Consider the following 5,759-nt stretch of genomic DNA (forward strand, 5'->3'; position numbering starts at 1 on the left):
TGGGGTTTTGGTTTAGCTTCTATATTTGTACCAATGTTTCAAACTGCAAGCTCAGAGGCCGGGCAGCAGCAGGCGGGGGAACCTGGCTTCTCTGTCACTGGAGCAAGCAAGCCTCCCTGTTCGCATCAGCTGCCTGGCTGCCGGCCGCCATCTTGGCTGGCAGTTAATTTGCATAAGGATATGCTGATTAGCCAATGGGAAGGGTAGTGGAGGTATGGCTAATTACCATGTTTCTTTTTTATTAGATAGGATATATATATATACACACACACATATATATATACTAGAGGCCCGTTGCAGGAAGATTCCTGCAAGAATAGGGCTTACTGTGGCTGGAGGAAAGCAGAGAAGGGAGCAAAACCCGCTGAGGCGGGCTTCGCTCCCGCCCCCAGCTGCTCCAGCTGGGTGAGTTTGCGCAACCCACCCCCAGCCGCTGCTGCTGGGTGGGTTTGCCCAACAGGCCCCCAGCCGCTGCTGCTGGGTTTTCCCAACCCGCACCCAGCCGCTGCTGCTGGCTTTTCCCAACCTGCCCCAACTGCTCCGGCTTGGTGGGTTTTCCCAATCCGCCCCCAGCTGCTGCAGCTGGGTGGGTTTGCCCAACCTGCCCACAGCCACTGCTGCTGGGTTTGCCCAACTCGCCCCCAGCTGCTGCAGCTGAGTGGGTTTGCCCAACCCGCCCCCAGCCACTCAGTCTTGGTGGGTTAACCCAATCCTCCCCCAGCTGCTCCGTCTTGGTGGGTTTGTCCAACCCGCCCCCATCCGCTCCAGTTTGATGGGTTTGCCCAACCTGCTCCAAGCCGCTCCATCTTGGTGGGTTTGTCCAACCCACCCCCAGCCTCTCAGTCTTGGTGGGTTTGTCCAACCTGCCCCCAGCCTCTCAGTCTTGGTGGGTTTTCCCAACCCACCCCCAGCCGCTGCTGCTGGGTTTTCCCAACCCACCCCCAGCCGCTCCGTCTTGGTGGGTTTTCCCAACCCGCCCCCAGCCGCTCAGTCTTGGTGGGTTTGCCCAACCCGCCCTGAGCCTCTGCTGCCTGGTTTCCCCTCCCATTCCCAGCCGCTGTGGCTGGGTTTCCCCTCCCGCCTCCTGCCTCTGCAGCCTTGGCTCCTTTACTGTGTCCGCGGCCTCTACTTTGCTCCCTTCTATAGCCCTTGGCTTCCATGTTGTCTTCAGTCTTTGCTCAGAGCCGGTATATGCAAATTAACCGCCATCTTGGCTGACAGTTAATTTGCATATACTCACTGATTAGCCAATGAAAAGGGTAGCGGTCGTACGCTAATTACCATGTTTCTCTTTTATTAGTGTAGATATTCATATATATATATGAATTATATATACCTGTGTATAAATATAGGGCATCACTAAAATATGTATATACATTTTAACAGCTGATAGCTCAATTTTGAAAATGAGTTGTATTTTAATAAACACTGTCTTTATAATTATTCAAAATGTGTGTATACATTTTTTGTGACATCCTATATATACACATATACCACTTTTGTTGCTTTATTCATTTAGCCATCAATGAACACTTATATTGTTTCCATATTTTGGCTATTGTAAATAATGCTACAATGGTCATCGGGTACAGACATCTTTTTGTGTCAGTGTTTTTGTTTTCTTTAGATAAATACCAAGTGGGATTGCTGGATATTATGATAGTTCTATTTTTAGTTTTTTTGAGAAATTTCCATTTTATTTTCCATAGTGACTACACCAATTTACATTTCCACCAACAGTACATAAGTGCTTCTTTTCCTCTACATCCTCATACAACACTTTTTAATTTTTTTATCTTTTTTTTTTCATAGTCATTCTAACAGGTATGAGGTTATATCTCATTGTGGATTTTGATTGGCATTTCTCTGATGATTAGCAACATTAAGCAACATTTTATGACCTGTTGGCCATCTGTATGTCCTCTTTGGAAAAATGACTATTTAGGTCTTCTCATCTTTTTAAACATATTTGTAATTCAATTTTATTTTTTAATTAAACTTATTGGAGGTGACATTGATTAATAAGATTATATAGGTTCAAGTGTACAGTTCTGTGATACATCATCTGTATATACTGTATTGTGTGTTCACCACCCAAAGTCAAATCTTCTTCCATCACCATATATTTGACCCCTTTTACTGTTTACCCCTCCCACTTCTCTTTCCTCAGATTACCACTATACTGTTGTCTTTGACTATAAGTTTTTGCTTGTTTGTTTATCTTGTTTTTTCATGTGTTATTTTCAGTTTTATATCCCTCATATGGATGAAATCACATTATTCTTAACTTTTTCTTTCTGACTTATTTCCCTTAGCATGATATTCCCAAGATCCACCCATGTTGTCACAAATGGCAGTATTTCATTTTTTCTCATGGCTGAGTAGTATTCCATTGTATATATGTACCACTCCTTCTTTATCCAATCATTTATCGAAGGACACTGGTTGTTTTCATGTCTTGGCCACTATGAATAATGCTGCAATCACCATAGGGGTGCATATATCTTTGTGAATAAATGTATTCAAATTTTTCGAGTAGCTACCCAGACAGGGGGTTTCTGGGTCATATGGTAACTCTATTCTTAATTTTTGGGAACCTCCATACACTTTTCCATAATGATTCCCACCAGCAGTGAATCTCTCCAACACTTGTTATTACTTGTCTTATTGATAATAGCCATTCTAATAGGTGTGAGATGATATCTCATTGTAATTTTAATTTGTATTTCCCTAATTGCTAGTGAAGTATAGACAGTATGTTAATTTTGATTAAAAAGTATTCTCAATATTTCTGTTTTTCTTCTTAAGAACTGCACAGTGAATCCAATGGAAAGTATCCTGAAAAGAGTGCAGGATATTGGATACATATTTAAAGAGAAGTTTGCTAAAGCTGTGGGACAGGGATGTATAGAAATTGGATCACAGGTAACTATAATGTTGATTACTGTTGTTATATTTCAAATGCAACATCTGTTCAAACTGTATAAGTATTATTATGGTATTTGTCCAATAGTATAAAATACTGACACATAATATATCTCCGCTGCTCAACTATGCTGCTATTATGGAAAACTTTATGGGAAAATACCCTTCACTCCTATAAAAAACAAAAGTAAACATGCAGAAAATTTTAGAAAAAGTGTAGATATTTAAAAAAAATCAAGGAAGAAAAAAGTTTTTTAAAAATCTTTGATACTATTAAATACTATTGCACATGCTTTGACTTCTACATTTAGGAATAGTTCTGTATGCATATACTTGTATGGGATGGGATTATGTTGTACATGCCATTTATCAGTAATATTTTTAATACTGCTATTATTATTTCAGAAAATTTAAAAGTAATATGTTGGATAAGAGTATGGGCTCTGGATCAGAACCATCTGGTTCTACCATTATACTCCGTCACTCAACTTCTCTGAAAATCAGGTGTGTTTTTCTGTTGTTTTTTAAAAAATATTTCATTGATTTTAGAGAGGAAGGGAGAGGGAGAGATAGAAACATCAATGATCAGAGAGACTCATTGATCGGCTGCCTCCTGCACATCCCATACTGGGAATTAAGCCTGCAAACTGGGCATGTGCCCTGACCAGGAGTCAGACCTGTGACCTCCTGGTTCATAGGTCGATGCTCCACCACTAAGCTACACTGGCTGGACTGAAAATCAGGTTGTTTATTTACTGTGCTTCATTGTGACATTAATGAGGTAATACATAAAGATATATATGAAGACTGTATTCTACTATACACATTTATTTCAGTGTAGCGAGTTTATATTTCGATGCCATGAGTATTTTAAACAATTATATTTAATATTTAATTGAATTTATTGGGGATGACATCTACGTAATAAAAACCCAGTGTTCGTAACGCCTTAACGAACCAAGACTGGTCACCAGGAGGTGACTTGACGCTGCATCCCATGGCACGCTGGGTCTGGGTCTCACGCACTTTGGCGCGCTGGGCCCCTAGTTGTTTAATAAAATGATATAGGTTTCAGGGGATAATTCTATAATACATCATCTGTATATTGAGTGTTCACCACCCAAGTCAAGTCTCCTTCCATTACCATTTATCCCCCCTTTACACTCTCCTACCTTCAAAGTTCTTTTTGTTTGTATATGAAATTTATGCTCATAATTTGAAATGAAGCAATATGGCTTGTGTGTGAGTGTGTGTGTGTCTTCATGTGTGTATCTCTCAAATTTGATTATTCTTTGAGCTAATGGGAACTAGTTTTTAGGTTAAAATTTTTTGCTGATAAGATCAGTGAAATTTGATTTGTGCCTTTGCCAATTTTATGGACAGAGTCTATTTTGTCATCCTGGACAGCTATCTTGAAAATACATGGTCTAGGTCACAAAAAGTATTACATTAGTATGTAAAAATAGTACTAGGCACATAACATTTTATATATATAATCTGTTGAATGATATAGACTGAAGTGGTATGAATGAAAACAAAGACCTCCCTCTTGATAATTTATTGGGAATGTTAGCTATCATTTATATTTAAGTGTTGAGTTTTAGACAAGCTACCTTTCCTAATCTCTTGGTAGTCATATTCCTAAGAAGGTTCAGAAATGTGTTTCAAGGAAAATTTTAAAAAGATTAATAATTGTTGTAATTTTCTAAAGTAGTGGGATATAATTATTTTTCTTTATTTATAGCGATACAAACTTGGAGTTCGGTTGTATTACCGAGTAATGGAATCCATGCTTAAATCAGTAAGTTAAAAAGAAAATAATAGGAAAAAATTTCAATGTCAACGTAAAAAAGGTTTCAGTTAAACATTTTTTTTAAATTTATTTTTGTTGAAAGTATTACAGCAGCGGTTCTCAACCTGTGGGTCGTGACCCCTTTGGCAGTCAAACGACCCTTCACAGGGGTCACCTAAGACCATCCCTGCATATCAGATATTTACATTACGATTCATAACAGTAGCAACATTAAAGTTATGAAGTAGCAACGAAAATAATTTTATGGTTGGGTCACAACATGAGGAACTGTATTTAAAGGGCCAGAAGGTTGAGAACCACTGTATTACAGATATCCCCTTTCCCCCCACTATTTACCCCCGCTCCACCCAGCTCCTGCCCCCTCCCCAGGCCTTTACCACACTATTGTATGTGTCCATGGGTTATGCATATCCTATATAATAAAAGCCTAATATGCTAAGTGTCCGGTTGTCCGTTCAACCAATCAAAGCGTAATATGCTAATGATATGTTAAGGCCTCTCAACCGCTCATTCTGATATGCACTGACCACCAGGGGCCAGTCGGCCTGTCGACCAGTCACTATGACGTGCACTGACCACCAGGGGTAGTCTCTCCTACTGGTAGGTGAGCTTGCTGCTGGGGTCTGGCTGATTGGGACTGAATGAGATGGGCCGGACACACCCTGGCCAACCTCCCGTGTCCCTCTCCAGCCCCGATTGTGCACCGGTGGGGTCCCTCAGCCTGCCCTGCACCCTCTCACAATCCAGGACCCCTTGGGGGGAGGTCTAAGAGCTGGTTTAGGCCCAATCCCACAGGCCAGGCCGAGGGAGACCACTGGTGCACAAATTCGTGCACCCGGACTAGTATTCATATAAGTTCTGTAGTTAATCTCATCCCATGTCCCTGCCTCCCTTAGATTCCTCGGTCTGTTGCATGCTTCCATGTCTCTGGATCTATTTTGTTTGTCAGTTTATTTTGTTCATTAGATTCCACATATAAGTGAGATCATGTGATACTTGTCTTTCTCTGACTGGCTTGTTT

The 5,759-nt window shown here is 40.7% G+C and overlaps 1 long non-coding RNA gene across 1 annotated transcript; it reads left to right on the forward strand.

Moving 5' to 3' along the window:
- The first annotated feature begins 2,791 nt into the window (after nucleotides 1-2,791).
- LOC106696146 lies at nucleotides 2,792-4,727 on the forward strand. The gene is made up of 2 exons (XR_001347040.2): nucleotides 2,792-2,925; nucleotides 4,670-4,727. It is a non-coding gene; the product is annotated as an uncharacterized LOC106696146 (long non-coding RNA).
- Nucleotides 4,728-5,759: the final 1,032 nt, after the last annotated feature.

The sequence above is a fragment of the Myotis lucifugus genome, unplaced genomic scaffold (genome assembly GCF_000147115.1).
Source record: "Myotis lucifugus unplaced genomic scaffold, Myoluc2.0 scaffold_10438, whole genome shotgun sequence".
NCBI lineage: Eukaryota > Metazoa > Chordata > Mammalia > Chiroptera > Vespertilionidae > Myotis > Myotis lucifugus.